This window comes from Chelonoidis abingdonii, chromosome 4 (genome assembly GCF_003597395.2).
Source record: "Chelonoidis abingdonii isolate Lonesome George chromosome 4, CheloAbing_2.0, whole genome shotgun sequence".
Classification (NCBI taxonomy): Eukaryota; Metazoa; Chordata; order Testudines; family Testudinidae; genus Chelonoidis; species Chelonoidis abingdonii.
The window spans coordinates 69,219,115-69,241,529 of NC_133772.1; positions in this window are offsets into that span (position 1 = coordinate 69,219,115).

Consider the following 22,415-nt stretch of genomic DNA (forward strand, 5'->3'; position numbering starts at 1 on the left):
TCTTCACAGAATAGAATCATAGAATATCAGGGTTGGAAGGGACCTCAGGAGATCATCTAGTCATGATTCCTTTCCCCTTGTACAGCCCAGTGTTACCAGCACAAGGATGACAGTAACATCATCTTTTGTACGCCTAGTACTGGGACTAAAAGTTTCATGCCCCTATGTCACCTGTGTGAATCCATTCCAGGATGACAGGATATGAAAGCTTTTCACCATCTGACAACCAGTTGCTGGACAAATTGAAATGCTACTTTTCAGTTTTGTAGCACCTTCTATCCAGTGTTCAGTGCTTTACAATCCCTAATTTTAGTCTTAGATACCCCTGTGAGGTAGATATTATCACCACTTTACAGAGTAGGAAACTGAGACACTAGGTAATTTGAGCAAGGTCATATTGCCAGTCAATGGCAGTGCAAAAAATAGAATATAGGTCCCCTGACTCCTAGACTTGTGCTTTAAGAGCAATGATAGGCTTCTTGAGTAGGTGAATCAATGCCACAGATCTCCACCTTACAAATACCACCATCAGCATGTGCACCAAAGTTAACGAAGTCTGTTGACTGAATGAACTCTAGAGGTGATCCTTCCAGGTAGTCAGGGAGGCACATTGGCGAGGCAATGTGAGCGCCTATTCCTCCTATTTAAACAGAAGCCTTCTGCTTCCAGGATCATCAATCTGGCATCTTTCACCAACACAACATTCACTTTTGAAATCTTGCTAAGGAAATGAGTAGGAGGAAGGAGAATATTACCATGGAATAAGTGTGATCATTCATTTCCTTAGCAGTTAAAGCTACTTTGAAGATTTCCACACAGGGATAAATTGAACTCCATTTGCTGCAGAACTCCAGCTTCCCTGCATTCCTTCCTTTCAAGGTTTATACCTCTAGACAATTCCCCACTTGATTAGCAGGATGGAGAAGATTTTTGCACTTCAGCCACCAGAGTTGTAACAGCTGATAAAACAGCTTGCCTAACATCTCATTGTGAGTGATCATGTAATCAGGACAGCAGATGCCTGCCCCTCAAGAAGGAGGACAGCTCAGCTGTGCAGTCCTATATAAACAATCCTCTTTCTTCATGCCAAACTCTCAGAGGTCTTAAAAAAATTAAAGAACTGTTCCCAGTTTATATCTGTCCTATTGCCAAATCAAGAAACTCCAAGGCAGCAATCCACACTCCCTTGCACTTTTCCTATTGTGTGCACAGTAGTTTCTTCTATGACTGTGTTATCCACAGCAGGCTATGGAATAGACACCCTGTATGATGGCACCAGGCAGCACAGGGTGTGTTATTCATTCTGGATCTGCCTGCATCCAGTGGCCTGAATAAACAATCCCTGTTATATTAATCACACCAGATCTGACTCTTCTCTATCATGGGGTACATTATATTTATACATCCAGGTGGATAGTGAGTGTTGAGGTATGGTACCACATGTTAGAGACACAAAACCCACAAGTGGAGGCATAGTCCCCTGTAGTTCAGTGCTCCTCTCTGTCATGTAGGAATCCTGCAAACCCTGGTTTGCGAATGTCACCAGGGGAGAGCTAGAGCCAAAATACACTAACAGGGCCTCAATAAAAGTTTGTCTTGTAAATCTTGAGCAACCAGGTTTGTGACAATACATTTCACAGTATTTGCTTTTTAAATTTCAAGTCCTTTTATTTTCTACCAGGGATAGAAAATAAACGTGCCGGGGCCACACTGAGATCCCAGAGAAGAGATGCTTATACTACAAAGACTGTTGCTGATTTAGGTAAATATATTTGGCTAAGTTCAATAACAGATTTCACTTTGTAGAAACAAATTTACTGAGAAGGTTGGAAAGAAACTTCTACGAGTGGGTTATTCCATAACTGTCCACTGTGGGATTTCTCACATCTTTCCCTGAAGCATCTGATACTAGCCACTGTCAGAGACAAGATGCTAGACTAGATAGCCCATTAATCTGATCTACAGTTATGTTCCTGTGCTATGAAATCTTAAACTGTAATTCCACTCTGAAAAATGACTGTACAGTCTGAGGGCTGAATCCTGCTGTCCTTACCAAACTAAAGTCTCACTGAAGTCACTGGGCATTTTTCCTCAAGTAAGAAATAAGAAAGATTTTGGCCTTGGAGCATTTATAATGGGAGATATAGAAAGTCGGTTTGTTTGTTATGCCAATATTGTGTAAGTGTGACACCTACTGGTAGGCAGTGAAGATTAAAACATATCAAACAATTCAGTGCATTGCTATGATTGTAATGTTCTAGGACTGTACATTTACATAACTGCTTGCTCATATGTTCAACAATTACTACACTTTACAAAAGCATCAGAAGATATTGCAACAAACTTTAGCCAAAGAACTTTGCTCCTTGCTAACCTTATAGAGTCAAAAAGCTGATATACCAAATTCATGACAGATTTTTTCATCAGAGACAAAACTATTCATTTAAAAATAAAATTTAAAATAATAGTGATGCCCTGTCCCTTTAGGTGTTAAGGTGGCTCTGTACTTCTTCCCTGCCTAGTGTAAAGCCTCACTTTCATATTAGTTGCAATTTTGCAGACAGAACAATGAAGCCACCACAGGAGGCAGCTGGGTTTCCATCAGCTCCCTCTGCATCTATCTATTGCTTCTTCTGCAGGCTCCAGAAATATAACAAATAGACGCCTCATAAATAGTTCCATTTCAATTTCTTTCACAATTTCCTGAAGCCACTAAATTATTTAAATTTCATATTAGCAATTTCCTCTATAGATAAGGTAGTTAGGATAACTTACTTATATCCTTTAACAGAGCAGAAGCGGCATGTGACTTGTTATACACATTCTGCCTGTGGTGTAATGGTTTGCCACTTGGTAACTATAGGATCTGATCCTGAAAGAATCTATGCACTGGTTCAAACAGGAATTATTTTGGGGAAATATTATGGCCTGAGTTATGCAGGTCAGACTAGATGATCACAGTGGTCTCTTCTGGCCTTAGAATCTATGAAAGATTCTGGTAAGGAAATGAGGCAAGGCAAAAGGAAGCCATGGGAAGAATGGTCTTTTGGTTAGCGAATAGGGCTAGTCACATAATGATGTGGGGTTCTTGTCCCAGCTTTGCCCCAGATTTCCTATGTGACCTTGGACAAATAACAGAACCTTTCTGTCCCTCAATTATAAAACAGGGATAATAATACTACACTGAAAAGGTGTTCTGAGGATTAATTTATTAAAATTTTGAAAAGGGCTATGAGATCTCACATGAAAGATATTATTGAAATACAAAGTACTTGCCTAAGGTCACAGAAGGAGTTAGTGCTGGATTGGGGAGTATAACCAAAGAGGTCCTAGCTCCCAATGCAGCACTCAGTCCACATCTGTCTGAACAGTACACACCTGAAATTTTAAAAGGTAATCTTGTGGTGGGGGAGGCCAAGCCAAGCCAATTTTTTGAAACCTAGCATAACTATTTTTCTATTATTCCTTTCAAAGAGCCATAAACTGAAAAACTTAAAGTCTTTCACACTTATACCAATGCATAAAAACTGGTATCCTATTCCTAATACATAGCATAGTTGTCAACAATAAACTGCTTGCCTAGACACAAACCAGCTTCAGGAGTTGATGCATAGTACTGTTCTGCTATCTGTCATGAATGACCTTTAGCTATTAACTAAAGGCCTGCATCATTCTTCATGTTGTTAGTGCCCTTCAACTTTTTTGATGCTATTTCAGATGCATTTACTTATTCTGTGCACTCACATATGCCAAACTCTGAGGTAAAATTTTAATTGGATGTGATCAAATTTAAGCTGTCATTCGTGTTGGTCTCGTGAGGATAATTGTTGTTCTTGCTTGTTTTCTTTTGAAAATAATTTATGCAAGGACAGTCTTTTAAAGTAGTATTTTCTAGGTTCAGTTTTCAACACTTCTGTGTTCATTACCTCCCTAGTTGTCTGCTTCCGCAGAAACAGTCACATAGACATTCATGAAGGCAAATCCTTTCACAAACTGGTTTCGTTCCTTTTTCATACTCATACAGCAACCATAATGACCTTTATTTTAGAATAAGAAAGAACCAGTGGAAAAATTCCATGGAAAGCAAAGTGTGTGCATCTCCTTTTTAACACTCTGTGTCAGCTCTGCCTTAAAAAAAATGGCCGTTGCCCCTGAAGACAGGCAGATTCCTTAAAAAATGTAAAGACATTAGACACGGAAAACAAAAATCACAGGCTAGTGAACAGAAGCAGCAAACAGGGGAGGTTTGCAAGGGAGTTCTCCTAGTGAAGAAAGAGCAACTATGTGACCCTTGGGGTGAATTTGTCATCAGTTAGTTAGTTTGTTGACGTGTGCCTGCTTGATTTAAGTTTACAGTGTGGTTTGTATGGGGGTCTGTATGCTGAACCTAGCAACCTGGTAGGCAAGAGTTGGAGCTTCCTAGTCTGCCATCCTTTGGTCCCTAATGCCTTTAGAATCACTTGGCAATGGGGTGGAGCTAGCTTGGGGAGAACAATCAGAGGATCTAGCGAACAGGGGAGTTTTGTGGGGGAGTTTAGAGAGGAGGCATGAGAGCCAGATACATCTAACAAACATTCTCTAAACTTAGACCAATAACTTACCCCTCTCTCCCACGAAAAACACAAACTCAAAGAACAAACAAAAAACCCCTGCAAGAGTACAAATAATGCAGGCAGAAGTCCAGCAGCAAGATGGGGGATATCCAGTTTATTGCACTGAATGCAGCATGTATGATTACCTGCCTTGTGGGCAGGTGGCATGTGTGTGCATTCAGTACAAGCAACGCATGACCCTCAGAGACTAAGGATGGTTCTTGAGACAAGAGTGGCTGAACTGGAGGAGCTAAGGGAGACAATGAGGTACACTGAGGAGACTTTCAGGGACATAATACAGTGGCTCCATTCCCAAATCTGACAGCTTCAGTGGTGTTGAGGAAGATGTAAGCCTTGGGAAGGAAAGCATCAAGCTGGAGGTGGAGAGAAATGACCCCACAGTTGGGACCATCCTTCCAGATGTCATGGTACCCTTTTGCACTGAGTATACTTTTCTGGGGGATGGGACCCCTGTTATTTAAAAGAAACAGATAATAGTAATATAGACAGATAGTTGGATTTGTCATGACTGGGAGAGTCACATGGTAAATTGCCTGCTGGGTGCAAAGGTTACAGACCGGCTGAAATATCTAGGCTTATGTGCAGTGCAGTGCTGGGGAGGAGTCTGTTACTGTGGTACATGTATGTACCAATGACACAGGAAAAGATAGGAGAGAGGTCCTGGAGACTAAATTTAGGCTGCTAGATAAGAGATAAGAGATAAAAGACCAGAACCTCCATGGAAGCATTCTTTGAAATGCTTCCTCTTCCAGTTAGACAGGCAGAACTTCAGGGTGTCAATGCATGAACAAGACAATGGTGTTGGGAGGAAGGATTTAGGTTTATTAGGAACTGGGGAACTTTTTGGGAAAGGAGGAGCCTAGACAGGAAGGATGGGTTCCACCTTAACTAAAATGGAACCAGATTGCTGGCATGTAAAATTAAAAAGGTCATACATGAGTTTTTAAGCTAAAGGCTGGGGGAAACCTTACAGGTGTGGACAGCATATGGTTATATCCCTTAGGGAAGGATTTATTAAAGGGGATACTCTATATCCTTGTAAAGAGGAGAGGAGAGAAGTTGATAAAGTACAGATTGGAACTGCAGAGAAACAGTCAAATGAAAAAGACTCCCAATCACATTACATAAAGGCAGACAACTAAACATTGGTAAATTGTATAGAAATGCAAAGTCTAAATATGAAGATGGATGAACTTGAGTGCCTGGTATTAAATGAAGATATTGATAGGCATCACAGAAACTTACCAGAATGAAGATAATCAATGGACATGGTAATACCAGGGTACAAAATACACAGGAATGACAGAGTAGCTTGCTCTGGTAGGGGAATGGCACTGTATGTGAAAGACAGCATAGAGTCAAATATAGTACAAATCTTAAATGAATCAAACAGTACCATAGAATCTCTATGGATAGAAATTCCATGCTTGTATAACAAGAGTAGAGCAGAAGGAATATACTACCAACAACCTGACCACACCTTGAAAACTGTATGAAGATCTGGTCACTCCAGCTCAAATAAGATATATTAGAATTGGAAAAAGTACAGAGAAGGGCAACAAAAATGATTCGTACTATAGAACAGCTTCCGTATGAGGAGAGATTAAAAAGACTGGGAAAGTTCAGCTTGGAAAAGAGATGACTAAAGGCGACATGAAAGAAGTCTATAATATCAAGAATGGTATGCATAAAGTGAAGAAGGAAGTGTTATTTAGCCCATCACATAACACATGGACAAGGGGTCATTCAATGAAATTAATAGCCAGCAGGTTTAAAACAAACATAAGGAAATACTTCTTCACACAATGCACAGTTGCTGGAACTCATTGCCAGGGGATGTTGTGAAGGTCGAAAGTATAACTGGGTTTAAAAAAAGAACTAGGCAAGTTCATGGAGGATGGCTCCATCAATGGCTATTAACCAGGTTGGCCAGGGATGCAAACCCATGCTCCTGGTGTCCCTAAACCTCTGACTGCCAGAAGCTGGGATTAGATGACGGGATGGATCACTTGATAATTTGTCCTGTTCTGTTCATTCTTTCTGAAGCACCTGGCACTGGCCACAATCAGAAGACAGGCTACTGGGCTAGGTGGTTCATTGGCGTGACCCAGTATGGCCATTCTTATGTGTTCATATACTTGCATACATTGAACTTGCTAGGAACTGTGCTGTATGCCCATCAAAGCAAACCATTTTACCAACTCTTTTAAAATGAAGGAAACATATATCCCATGAGAGAAGGGCAAAATGTCATAAGACAAAATAAGTTTAGAGAAAGATAAGACAAAAATTTGAAATTACATCTTAAATCAATACAACAATTTACCTGATTTAATAGATGAATGCATTTTAGGACTAGACTGAAGTGCCTTTCTAGGACTGGTTGGGTTGGCTAAACCAACACAACACTAAAACAATGCATTAGCAAACATAAGAGCCCTATTAGGAGAGATTCAGATTATCCCGTAGCAATACATTTTCCTTCCAACATGAAGCATCTGGCTGAGTATTTATTAATACTAAATGGAACAAGATTTGACTTCATTACAAAGAATAATTGGCAAGGATCTACCTGAAGCCCTTTCAGTCATCACTGTAAGATATTCTGGGCAGAAATTGAAAGCATTAAACTGGAGATGTGTTTGGAGAACCCATTATTTGTTTAATAGGCTTGGGCACAAATCTATAACACAAATCTGCAAAATGCAGTTCCTGAAACAGATCAGACAGAGAGCATTTAAACTCATTTAAGTACATACTATCAAGACTTGCCTTCTCATAGGCCAAATCCTGTTCCTATGGAAGTCAAAGAGACATTGATTTTAATAGCAGCAGTATCTGACCCAATGTGTAAATCCATATCATAATTAAGAGGGGGGCCCAAGCCACAAAAACCAGTTCCAAGCTCCAATTCAGATCCATGGTTTGGAGGGCTGTCCATGCAGTTTTGATCCAGACATGGCTCTGAATTTCCTCAGAGCATCCTCACCTGTCTGACCATGGTTCTGCTTTATATACACACCCGGAGGAACATTCAGATGTTATTCATTTTTCTGACAAAATTGGATACACTTTGTGCCTGGAGTTTATGACCAGAGCCCCTGTTCAGAGCCACCTGCACAGACTCCTGTCGCTGGTAGGTATGATAAGCTACACAAGAGGTGCAGCTTGATAACTCTGACTCAGAAGGAATTCTGTAGGCTTACAAAAGGAAATTCAGAGCAGGGTATAACAGTTGTGCCTCATTTATCCACTTCTTTTCCTGTGCACACATAAAGATGATCTGTATTTTGTCTGTATTTACACTAATACCTTCAGATAACTGGCCTTGTACATTACATTTACATTAGTTCCATCATAAAATTTTAAGCTTTTTGAGGAAGAGACTGGTTGTTCCGTTTTGGTACAACACATAAAACCATGAAGTCCTAGTCCATGACTAGGGCTCCTAGAACATAAGAACGGCCATCCTGGGTCAGACCAAAGGTCCATCTAGCTTAGTATCCTGTCTACCGACAGTGGCCAATGCCAGGTGCCCTAGAGGGAGTGAACCTAACAGGCAATGATCAAGTGATCTCTCTCCTGCTATCCATCTCCACCCTCTGACAAACAGAGGCTAGGGACACCATTCCTTACCCATCCTAGCTAATAGCCATTAACGGACTTAACCTCCATGAATGTATCCAGTTCTCTTTAAACGCTGTTATAGTCCTCGCCTTCAAACCTCTCAGGCAAGGAGTTCCACAAGTGACTGTGCGCTGTGTGAAGAGAAATTCCTTTTATTTATTTAAAACCTGCTGCCCATTAATTTCATTTGGTGACCCCTAGTTCTTGTATTATGGGAACAAGTAAATAACTTTTCCTTATCCACTTTCTTCACATCACTCGTGATTTTATATACCTCTATCATATCCCCCTTTAGTCTCCTCTTTTCCAAGCTGAAAAGTCCTAGCCTCTTGAATCTTCCCTCATATGGGACCTGTTCCAAACCCCTAATCATTTTAGTTGCCTTTCTCTGAACCTTTTCTAGTGCCAGCATATCTTTTTTGAGATGAGGAGACCACATCTGTACGCAGTATTTAAGATGTGGGCATACCATTGAATTATATAAGAGCAATAATATATTCTCCTTCTTATTCTCTATCCCCTTTTTAATGATTCCTAACATCCTGTTTGCTTTTTTGACCACCTCTGCACACTGCGTGGACCTCTTCAGAGAACTATCCATGATGAATCCAAGATCTTTTTCCTGATTCATTGTAGCTAAATTAGCCCCCATCGTATGCCCCTAGGTGCTTTAGTAATAACCATAACTAACAATAAAAATACTAACAACAACTGGCTCAGGATATACAATATTGGTCTGAGTTTGTTCCCATTGAAATCAATGGCAAAACTAAATCAGGTCCTATAAATTTTAGAAAATCATATCTGTGAATAGAAAGATTAACCATGTGTCACATGCTCAGAATTTCCTCTCTTTTTAAAAACAGGATATATATTATGGTGCATTAGTGGCACTAAAACCATGAGTGGTGTGTATCATAGGATGGGGAAGGTTATCCCACCCCAAACAGCCCAGCGTGACCTCACCCACACCCTCCCTGTAAGGCCCCTTCCTGGTTGCTCTTTCCCTTTGGCCCCAGCCCAGGTAGGATGGTTGCTTCTCTTCAGAGAAGTTTGCTGGGCCTGGGGCTAGGTGGCCATGGCCAGCCTGCAGCCAGGACTTGGGCTGCCTGGGGCTGCCCAGCGCTGGGGGGGGGGGTCCCAGGTGCTGAGGCTGTGCCATTTGGCACTCAGGGAGGCTGGGGGCGCTGGGGATGAGGCACCAGCCTCCCAAGCCCGTGGTTCACTCAAATCCTCAAAACCGGGAAATATAGACTAAAATCACATATCTACATATATCACTTTCCCTCAACTATATGCTTCTCAAAATAAATCAGCCAGTCAATCCTACTGAATCATAATCACCAAAACCATCCCAAACAACCTTAACTCTGCCCAGTACAGAATAGCATTTACAAATAAATTAATGCAAATATCTGGAACAAGAAACAATACAAAATAACACAGCCCACCCACACTGCTAAAATGCATCACTGATCTCTGTCTCAAAATAATTCACCAAAAATATGCTACATTACAAATGTGGGATCACAATGCATGGCATAAACCATCTGGTCCCAGTACATCACTGAATGCAAACATGACCATTTCTGCAATTATCACTTACAAAAAGTGCAGCATTCATCAAAATGCCAATTTATAAAATCTTCACCATAAATAATATACTGCACTGAAAAATCAAAACAACAGGCAGCTTACATTCATGAGCTGAAAATCTAGAGCGCTAACAATGACATTTCCAAATAGTATAACATTCACAGTTAACCTATTTCCACATACATTATACACAGATATTTCATTTGACACACATGCAAATTAAATGTATCTTTAAAAACTAAGGGGTATAGAGTATATCCATCAGAAAATAATTTACTAATGACAACGTATTGCAGTTCACAATTCTGACATTTCAAATACACACATTTGTAATGACTAGTTAAGGTTACTAAGCGGACATAATGCTAGACCCTAAATCACAAACAGGAGGAAATAAACATTGACACAGGAATATTGGCATCAGATGGATGAATTAAGGCTATCTGGGTGTGATCTTGGTAACAAAGCTGAGGTAGATGGGGAAAGGATGGTGTATATGTGAGCATTTATGAGTGCATCATATGGAGAGGTGGCATATGTAGGCATATGCTTTACACTGTATTTCCTGTACTTGCAGTTCTGAAATTGTCATTATTGCTTCCTAGCACCCTTAACTGGTGTCCATGAAGAGTTAAAGTTTGATATATTTTACATTTTAAAACAAAATTCAATGTTTCTATTCAGACCTCCTTCCAAACTGATTCCTGCACTTGATAAACTCTCTTTTCAGTCTCTATGCCTTGCTTCAGTTACACACAGCACCGGTGGTTGTCTAGGAAACCCATCTTCTCTTATTCCCTGCATCAGGCCTCTGGTAATGAAAGAAATCCCTTTGCATTCTTGGGTCATGCTAATTCAGCACTCTCTTTATGTGCGAGCCAGGCGGCTGATTTAGTGTGTGATCTGCAATGGAAAATGCTCTTTATGAGACTACCAGGATGAAAAAACTGCCATAAGTGGAACATTCCTCGCAGACTGTTACAGTGGCTAGCTACACAGGAATGTGTGCGATCTGTATTCAGAAAGTACTGCACCGTCCTACTTCCACTGAAGTCAATGTCAAAACAGCCATTTATGTTAATGGAAGCTGGAGCCGGCCCAGGTAGTACTAGTCTCTGTGAGGTAAGATGAAATCTTCAGAACCTTCTCCCACTAACTTCAACAGGATTAGCCAGGATAAAGATTGCAAGAGAGGCCCCCTGGTTTCATTTACTACGCAAAAAAAATGCAATCCCCACTGAAGATAATTACCTCGCATTTACAAAGGGCTTTTCATCCTGAAAGTCCTCTAAAAACCTTAACCAATTAATCTTCCCACTCCCCTTGTGAGCTAGGTGAGTATTATCCCCATTGTACAGATGGCAGAAAGATTAAGTAACTCACCCAAGGCAACAGAGGGAGGCACAGCGTGAGAGTCAGGATTAGAAATTGTTAACTTGATGTAGCCTGGCTAAACTGCGTATCATCAGTTATTCATTATTCTAAATACAAAAGAGAAATGACAATTCAATACTTCCCCTCAACTCTAATCCACAGACAAGTCGCCTTTTCTGGGGAAGTTTCGCTCATGAATCTTGCAAGTTAAAATCTAAACCAAATCTAGCCAATTAGTGACCTTTGTTTCAAAACCCAGCACCAATGTTCCATTTATTTAAGGAATATTCTCTAGTGCTTTGTAGCAGTATCTGAATACACCATTGCTGAAATGAATTAATATCCAAAGTGATGCATTTAATTACGTGCATACCCTTTATTCTTGCATGTCCGCTACCAAACATAAGCGTAGTGACTCTCAACCAGTGTTCTCTCTAATTTTTTCCCACACATACGCTGTCATAAATAGATAGCTAAGGGTTAATGTTTCTTTTACCTGTAAAGGGTTAACAAAGGGAACCAAACACCTGACCAGAGGACCAATCAGGAAACCGGATTTTTCAAAGCTCAGGGAGGGAATTTTTGGGTATGTGTTCTTTGTCTCGTTCTGTTGCTCTCTCGGCTCTGAGAGAGGATCTCTCTACCTTCAGGGCTTTCTACATCTTCTGTTTCCCAATTGTAAGTACAGGTATAAGAAAATATAGGTTTTTATTATTGGTTTTTGTATTTTGATATGTGTGTAGTTTGCCTGGAATGTTTTATATGTTATTTTTTCTTGAATTAGAAGGCTGTTTATTATTCATGGTTGGTTTTTTTTAGCCAATTGACCTGTATATTGTTCACTCTTGATACAAGAGACCTTTGTATGTTTTTCTTTCTTTTTATATAAGCTTTCTTTTAACTTGTTGGATTTTCTTTTCTAGTTGAGGCTCAGGGGTAGCTGAATCGCGCTTGCCAGGATTACATGGTCTATCTCCTGGGAAAGACTAGGAGAGGGGAAAAAAGGAGGAGGGAAGGGTGAATTGTCTCTCTGTTTTATATTCAAGCGAGTTTTAAAGTACAGTAATTTTCCAGGGTACCCAGCGGAGGGGATGCCTGGGAGGAGGTAAAGAGGGGAAGGGAAGTGGGGTTATTTCCTTTGTGGGAGACTCAGGGGCAATTGAGTCTTGGGTCCCCAGGGATGGTTTGGGGGACCAGGATTGAGCAAACACTGGAATTTTTGGGCTGGTGGCAGCTGGCCATCGGTCATGTCGGTAGCAGGATACTGGGCTGGATGGATCTTGTTTTCTGACCCATGTATGGCCATTCTTATGTATGTTCTCTGTGACTCAGTTCTTTCTGTAAAATGGCGGTGAGGGTAATTGTACTTTCCTCATTATCACAGGGGTGTGTTAAGAGGAAAAACTGCATTAAGGATATGAGGCACTCAGATGCTAAGGAAAGGGGGCCGTAATAGGATACTTAAATAGAGAGGATGTTGTATTATCATGAATGTTCTGGAGAGATGGTCTAACCTGATTCAAAAATGGGAAGGGGAGCTTTTCTGAGACAAGCACTTTCTTAAAATTGTGGTCTGCAGTCTTCGTACATTAAGAATCACACTTTCCTCTAGGCTGCAGGGAAACAAGTAGGACAAATGGTAACATGCTGTATTAAATCCCTGCTCACTTTACATTTTAAAATAATCAACTTCACCCTCTGGGACACAGGGAGCAAGCAGGACAATGGTTGCCTACCATGCTGGTACAAGCTTAGGGAGCGGCAGGAACGTGAACTTTGGCCCAGGACTCTGGGTCAAACCCTTACCTGTTCAATAGTGCCTTGGACCTCTACAGGCAGTGGTCCCCACCTTTTGTGGGCCAATAGCACATTCATGTTTCAGAAAGGAATGTGGCAGGGGGCCAACAATTTTTCAAGGCTTATTTTGTATTTGTACATTAAATAATACAAAAACATATTTAATATTACATAATATATGAATCCATAAGATAAAAAAGGTAACTTTACATGTAAAAGATATTAGTTAAATTATTCGGCAATTACTCTTTCACCTTACCTTGTTAATTTGCTCTTTTTTATCTACCTGTAAGAAAAATTAAGGATTTGTTTACAAAATATATATCGTAAACAGTTTTCCTCTTATTTATTTTTTAAAAAGTAAAACATTTTTGAACTGCTGGTCCAAATATATTTATTATTCTTACTTTAACATAGATAGTCAGTTATGGTTAATTAAAAATATTCTTTGTATTGTTACTTGTATCTGTATTTCAATAAACAAACAAATATGAAAAAAGGTTAAACACAAGTTAATCATACACGCTCATCAGCGCTTAATGGAAAATAGGTATCATTAATTCATGTAGTTTTTCTAATAAAGTCAGTGTGATTTTTGGCACTGTATTTCTTCGGCCAATTTTTCGTAATTGGGCGAGTAGGATGATATTCCCATTCGTAAGCAGTCATCAAGGTGGGCATCTGTAAGCTGAGATCTGTATTTTGATTTTATGATGTTCATTGTTGAAAACAGAACTTCACATAGATAAGTGGAATCGAAATAAGATTTTATTTTATATGCTACATTGAAAAAAGTTTCCTGCCTTAAAAAGTCAACCAGATTCCAAAAGTTTTCATCTGTTGCACAGGATTTTAGAACAATATAATTCTGAAGGCCCAAAATCTCCAGTTCCACGTCTTCTGTTCTTACTTTAATGAGACTCAGAATTGATGTAGCCATTTCTGTTGCCTCTATTTGGCAAGTAAAAGGATTCACAAGAAAGGCAACTACAGGCTCAGTGATGGTGAACTCTTGAAATCTCTTTTCAAATTGTTCCAGAAGTGTTTGAATGTGGATAACAAGTGGTGATGGGTTAAAATCACTGTCACGTATAATTTTCTTCATACTTGGGAAATGTACGAGAGACTTCGTCTTCATATGTGACATCCACAAGATCAGTTTTGCTTTGAATGATTTTACAGAACCTATCATTTGAGCCACATGTTTGTCTTTTACTTGGAGCTCAAGATTTAAAATGTTCAATTTGTCAGTGATGTCAGCAAGAAAAGCCAAGTCCATTAACCAGCTGGAGTCTTGTAGTTGCTCGAAGTTCTGATTTGTGGACTTCAGAAATTCTTTGATCTCTTCAATTAGGCTTAAAAAATGTGCAAGAACTTTACCTTTGCTCAGCCATCGTACTTCTGTGTGCAAGATAAGATCAGATCGTTTATCATCAACATCTTCCAACAGGGCCTTAAAAAGTCAGTGTTACAAAGGTTTCGCTTGAAAAGAGAGTTAATTATTTTAATAACAACATTCATAATGTGTTGAAAAGAAAGAACTTTGACACAAAGCTTCTTGGTGAATAATGCAATCATAAGACAAAGTTTGGAAAGAATTCATTCTTCTTACAGAGAGCAATGAATCCATTGATGCTGCCCATCATTTCTGGTGCCACATCAGTGGTGATCGCAGACAGCTTGTGTAGTGGCATACTAACTGATGTTGCGTATGATTTGAATAAATTATAGATGTCTTCACCCTTTGTTCACCCTTTCATAGGCAATACTTTTAGTAACCCTTCTTTTATGGTGACGTCACTAAATACCATCCTCACCATAACTGCCAACTACGATGTATCCGATATATCTGTTGACTCATCGAATTGCAGTAAAAACAAGTCACGTATTTCCAAGTCATCCTTTAGCTGAGTTTGCATGTCGCTTGAAATTTTATGTATACTCCACGTAACTGTGTTATCTGATATCTGCAAGTCTTGTATTGCCAACAAAATCTCATCCTTGTTAGGAAATCCTTGAAATAGGCAATCAGCACCAGTCAAAAATGCTTCCTTCAACAATTCACCATTTTGAAAGGATTTTTTCTTCTTTGTGAGCAGATAAGCAATTTTAAAGGATGCAATAGTAGCACCTTTAGACTTTACCATTTGTCTAGTGAAAACAGATTGCTGGGCAGATAAGTTTGATTTCAGTTGATTAATTTTCTTCTTTCTCAACTCAGATTTAAGTGGATGACTAATGTCAAAAGAACCATGATTAGTTTGGAAGTGGCGTTTGAAATTATGTTTTTTTGGCACTGCAACAGCACTCCTGCACAGTAAGCAAACACATTTCCCTTTATTTTCAATAAAAAAATAAGATTCTTCCCACTCTGCATTGGAAGAATACGTTCGTTGTCTTATCTGAACCACTCATTTTGGGGCAAAAATGTTAAAAAAAATGATAAATCACAAAGCACAAGAAAACAGCAGTATCAGTGCAGGGGAAGAATACTCACATACAGGGCCAGCTCTAGGCACCAGTGGAGCAAGCATGTGCCTAGGGCAGCACATGCTATGAGGCGGCATTCCATCCATTCTAGGGATGGCAGAGTTGGAGAGTTTGTCTTTTGTTTTTTTGGAGTGGGGGAGGTTGTTCTTTTGGTGTCAGTTCTGGGCAGCGCAGAGAGAAGCCAGAGAGAAACCGCAAGGACAGAGAACACCAGTGCCCACAGCCTGCAGACCTGAAGTACTCTATCCCTAGCAGGTATGGGGCCCCACCTTCTCTCCCCTGCTGGGCACTAGGTGAGCGGGCAGCACGTTGGGGACCACTGTTCTAAGGTCTATGTAGAGCAAAAGCGTGCACACCAGCTAGGTCACCCTGCTGCAGCAGCTTCAGCTCATCTTTAGAATCTGTGTGTGCAACAGCATGGGATGCAGGGGGGAAGGGTCAGTCTGGAGGGAAATTACAGACAAAGGGATCAGGGCACTAGGGCTAGGGAGCATGGAAAGGGCAGTTACAAAGGAGCATATTCTCCTCTGTGTGACACTATGTTGCTGTTTCCTGAAGGCCACTGTACACACCTGCAGAGGTGTAGAGGCAGTCTTTGGACTTAGACACAATTGTGTCCTGAAAATTGTGTCGTAAGTTGAAACGTCATAACTCGGAACAGCAATCCATTCCATTGCGGGACCAAGCATTGTAAAGTCGAAACCAACTGTTATAAATTGAATCAGGGTGACAATTCAGAAACACTGTAAGTGTCATTCATTGTAAGTCGAATGTTATAATGTCAAGGACTGCCTGTATATAGTATTCTGTGGCACCTTATAGACTAACAAATGTATTGAAGCATGAGCTTTCGTGGGTGAATACCCACTTCATCGGATGCATGCATTCACCCACGAAAGCTCATGCTCCAATATGTTCATTAGTCTATAAGGTGCCACAGAACTTTTTGCCACTTTTACAGATCCAGACTAACACGGCTACCCCTCTGATACTTGTATATAGTATGTTGACTGAACACTGTGTAGTACCCATATAATAAGATTCCAGAATTGTTGCCTTTCTGTGTGGCACTCTGAAGCCTAGAATATGTGTTGAGACAGTGTGAAGCAATGGAAACAGCTACAAGCATCTTTGAGGGCTCTTTTTGTTCAGTATATCACCAGGTTCAATCAGCGCTGGGTTTCAGTCTGTTACCATTGGATTTTTAAGTTCATTCATTTTTGGCTTTTTTTTAAACACATGACTTTATGAATTACACCTGTGAGACAGCATGGGCTTTCAGCTACTAGTACAGCAATAAAGAAGTGGCTGCCATGAGTGAAGGGTGAAAATGCCTCTTCAGTACCTAGTCATGTAAATATACAACCTTAGAGAAACCATGCCTTCTTCCCTTCCATTGCTCTCTCAGCACACAGATGTGGTTAGCTCATCAGGGAACATAATTTTGTTACAGGGCATCTATTTTACACCTTAAAAGCCAGAACAATAAGAATGATCATCACTTACTACCATCAGCACAACAGCAAAGTCTAGGGTGACCAGACAGCAGATGTGAAAAATCAGGATGGGGAGGGGGGCAATAGGAGCCTATGGAAGAAAGAAACCCAAAAATGGGGACTTTCCCTATAAAATCAGGACATCTGGTCACCCTAGCAAAGTCTGCCATTGGACTCTACTACCGGAACAGCCACAAACCTTCTTCCAAAGATGATCCACTTCCTCCATATCACATCAGTCCTCATTCAGGTGGGGAAGTCTGACATAGCCTCTATAGTGCAGGTACCTCAGTATGTTTTTACTCTAATGTTTCCCCCAGAGTAGGTAAGCTTGGTCTATATGCCTTCATAGACACTGTGAGTCATCCATAGCCTATTAACAAAAGTATTTATTTTACTGAGATCTAAAAGAACAAGCACAACAACAAAAGAATGAGTAAAGCAGAGTGTCCACAGCTGATTATATAAGACTATTACTACCCTATGGTCCTGTCTTACATTTCTTCCAAAAATGATGCTCCACCTTTGGAGCCTCCAGTGGGTTTCCTAGCTGCTGTTATATTTTAGAAACAATAGGACTGATTAAAAATCCAAATGACCTTTGCCAATATCCTTTTGTAGAGCACAGTAATTTCATCGAGTTCCTATCCTGTTAACCAGGCTATTACCATTCTGATTTCCAATTTCTGCACTACACTTTACCATGTGAAACCCTTTTGATGGTGTTTCAGACTCACAGTTTTATCATGAATCTCATGTTATGTGGTGTTTTTCTTAAAGTCTCAGCTCCTGGTGTAGTAAGAATCTCAGCTAGCATCTTTTTTTCCTATTTAAGGAGAGGTTTATATTGCTCATAGTTGAAAAAAGAAATAGAAAATATGACACGAATGATACAACGGATAAATTAAAAAATCTCAAATGCATTGTTTTATTAAAAATATAATTATTTTTAAGCCATCAGTCTGATCTCTGAATGCTTGGGGTTGGTAATACTGTTGACATCACTGGAACCCAAATAGCATAGCACTTGAGCTTGCTGAGTGGGATTTGCACAGGTATAACAGGACAGATTTTAGAGCTTATATGGGTATAGAGACACTGTTGGGGTAAAAAGATACATGAGGTGTACCGTGGAAGAGTTTTTGCAGCCAGTGCTAAGTCACTCTCTTGGGGGTTGGGAAATCGCCACCTGCTGCATTCTGATGTCCACAAGCCCCTGTGGAGAGCTAAACCAAGGCTTAAATGGGGCTGAGGCAATTTCATCCCAAGGAAAGAGAGGGTTTGCCAAAATGGTTTCATTTTTTATCAGTATTCACTCATAGCACATAATTAATTCTCTTTTAAAAATGCATCTTAATTTTGAATAAGATTGCACACGTGGATTGTTAGGGGTGTATTCAGAACATAATTGAGCGTCTTCCACATTGAAAATAGAATCAGCTGCAGGATGCAGATTCCTATTCTGAGCATTGAGAACTCAAGCATTAGTCTCAGCTGGACAGATGAATATGCCAGATAAGGATTTTGAATAGGATTTTGTTTGGTAGATGAAAGAAAAGAAAACCAAACCCAAAGGAGTGTTCTAATTATCTGCAGAATAACTGCAATTTCATTCACGGATGTTGGACGTCAAGAAATTGCTATCTACATTTAAAAATAATACAGTACACACATGAATTTTCTTTTAAAAATATTTTTGCATAGTTGTGCTCATTAAAGGACACTCAACCTGCCTCAGGCTAGATAGTGGAGAGAAGTTTGAGTAATGTCGTTTGAGAAAGATTTCTGGAGATCTAACCCAATTGTTCATACTATAAGATCAACCCAGAAAACATGAAGTAACTTTTTATACAAATTAATGATACAGAAATGCTGATATACTTCATGGTTCGGACCTAACTACTTGAGAGGCCACTGATCTCTGCAGGTGGGTTCAGTGTGGGACACTCAAGATAACAAGCCTTAGATTTAAATGTGAGTAGTATTCTCAATAGTGGGATCTCAGCTCTTCTGTTTCAGGTGTACCATAAAACCAGAGTCAATTGAGCTTTATGGTTCAGTACAAGGGCCCATATATTTTTTTTCAATGGTTTGACTGAGGAGATGGCAGGGCACGAGGGAATTTTTAGTTTGGGGAAAATATAACTGGGCTGAAGCATGTCAGAAGGCTTTTAATAAACAAAAAATTAAATATAGGCAATTTCCAAAAGTATTTCTGCTTATCTGAGACAAATGTGTATCAAATACATGCATTTTCCTAAGTAGTAATAAAAGCAAAGTTTTCAGATTTAAAAAAAAATAAAATACACTAAATCAAGTTCTCTTTGTCTCATTTTCAATGGTTAAATTCCATTAAAGGCACATTGTCTTTGGTAAAAACCATATACTTACCTAGGTAAATAGCACTGACAAATTACCCAAACAGAGTATTTTTAAAAATTGAAAGGCTGTTGGTTTCTTTTTTGGATTGCTTAGATGAAGAATATACACAAGTCAGTTTCACTTTTATTTCTAGTCAATTCCACCTTCAGGTTCTAGCACAGTGACACAATGCTTTAATGTTTGTGTTGCAAATAGGGCAAGGGAATGAACAAAAAAACCCTACTTCCACTGGATCATTTATAAATATACATGGAAACATTTCTACTGATTTTAGGTTGGGTAACATTGGGTAACATGTTTTGCTACATTTTGACCAATGTCCCTTTGCTGACTGTTTCTTCTATTAAAGTTTCATTTTAGTAAGTCATTTTCAGAAACCTTATTATGAGGCAGTGTAGTATGCTCAATCATTTTTTCATCAGTCACACACGTCATGCTAAAATAACAATATGACTTGACTGGTACATCCTGATATGTTTTGTGGCAACACCATATTAGCCAGGATACTTGATCCCTTTACTGCTTTGGGGCTCTCAGAATATGACCTTTAAAAATGAGTTTGTGGAATTGCAGGTCCCAGAGCTGTGCCACTCTGACAATTTTTGCTCAGATTAATGGGATGTGAGTACGCACAGAAGGGAGATGTACAAGGAGTTGGGGAAGGTTTTTTAAAAAGCATGAACATTTAAGGAAACCCTTAAAAATGGGAAAACCAGAGTAAATGTGGCATTTTCATTAATGAACCTGATTATATTCTGTTTCAACATTACAAGGATTTGTAAAAATAAACACACATCACTAATCTGAGAACCTAAGGCTATCCCCACAAACATCACTGGCTGCAAGACACACAGGTTAAAGATGATTGTGTATTGCCTGGAGAGATGACAAGATCAAGTTCAAGAGCTGTTCAAGGCTGCTAGTCTCAGTCCACATTGTGTCAGTTTGTCAGCATCTCAAGTAAGGGGTGATATAAACCTAGATCAAGCCATTAAGCTTATGGTACAATTTATTTTGAAGATTCTCAGTGATTCTTACAAATATTTACATTTGTTTGGCAAATACAGTTACTGACCATTAGAATTTATGCTGCCATTCAAAAATCAAAACTAGGAACAAGACAAGGATTAATATTTTTGCCTGCTACTGACTCACTGGTCTTTCAGCTCCCATTCTCAGAGAGCAGTATTTGGGTGAAGAAATGAGTTTGCATAGGGCTAGAATTAGCAGCTAACAGGATTAGATAACCTCTTTAAAACATTCATAAAGTTCTTTTTCAAAAGGCTGTGGATGTTCTTATTATCAATGATACTGAATTAACATCAAGTTCTACATACATTTAGTTTACCTCTGAAAAATACATTAAGGGAACAGAATCACATTATCTGATATAAGGATCAGTTAATGATCTTTCATAGAACACTAGTTGTGTTATGAAGTAAGCCCTATGCAACAGAAGCTTTCTCTCTTTTAGAAACAAGAACAGAAATACGGGTTTGTAATGCAATTCGTGGAACAAAGGCAAACAATCTCTGGAGAGTATTAGTCATCACCTTTTAGTTTTTTGCCCAGTTACACAGAGGAGCTGGAAGTGGCATGGACAAACACACAGCATGCAGAGGGGAGATCAAATGTCAACCAAAAATGCTGGTTCAATTCAAGGGGCAACAGTTGACTAGCAGTACCCAAGAGGCGATCTGAAAAACAAATGGGCCAGCAGCAGCACTTGATAAGAACTGCTGATCTTGACATCAGTTAATCACTTCTTGCTTACGTGCTGTGGGCCAGGGCAATGTCTGTTATGTTGCCTCTGAAGGGAATGGGAATTATTTATAGCATCCTTTATTTTTTTTCATACTTTAAGAATGTTGCCTTGAAATAACCGTTGATCATTTTACCTAGAAGAAAAAACCCGGCTTCTATAAAAGTTGCCAGTTAAAAAAAAAACACTCTTTCCCCAGAGCACAGTCCACATAAACAGGCTGTGAGCTGAGGAAGTGTACATTGAATCTATTTCCCTGGCCACGGAAAATCAATACGCTACACAGTTGATGTGTTTTTTCCCCTCCTTGAAAGAGAATAGCTATCCTTGCTGACAACAACTCTTTCCAGCTATGAAGGAAGGATTTAGGAAGTATCAGTGTAGAGTGCAGTGACACCAGTGAGAGAGAGATCATTGTCCAATTGTTAGATCGCTCAACTGGGTGTCAAGAATCTTGGATTATATTCCAGACTCCACCCTTGGAAGACCTTGTCCAATCACTCTTTCTCTCCTTGCCATTCTTTCTCAGTTCAAGCACAGGGATAATACTTACCTACTCACTCAGAGTGAGTGAACCCCGAAGGCCTGATATTAAAGTCATGAAGTCAAAGGGAGGCTTGCCTAAGGAGTGCAGAATCAGGCCCATCTGTCAAATGAGTTTGTTTGGCACTTGAAACATAGCAAGGAGGAAACAAATCCTGTCATCACTTTCAAGGATAGAGGATTACAGTACACTGAGCCATTTGGAAGTACAGGCAAATATTTTTTATAGAAATTGTGAAACTTGTTAGCTTAATTTTAAAATTGCTTATCTTGAACACTTAGTTAGGATTTAACAAAGCAATTTTCATGACTTAATTAAATTAAAATAGACTGTTATGAATACTTTGTATATATTTAATAGATAAACTGGTCACTATATAATTAATGTAAAACACTTTAGCATGGATAATTACACTTTTATTGAGCCATTAAACCAGAAGAGTTTGATAACACATTTGAAAGGCTTGTTATTTACTCAGTATTCATTTCTTTGGCATAAAAAGGACAGTGATAGCAAGTTAATTAAAATCAATTAACTGCTAAAAAAAGAGACAGTTAAGCAGAACAATGTGTGACAGGTAAATTAATTTGGTACATGTAATTACAGCACAAAACCACTACAGTTTGTTGATACTCATGGCTGGTAGCATGGGTTCCTGCCAAACAATGATGGGAAGCAAAGGAAAAGATTATATGCAACTTCTGCACAAAGAACTTTGCATTTTAGGACCCATC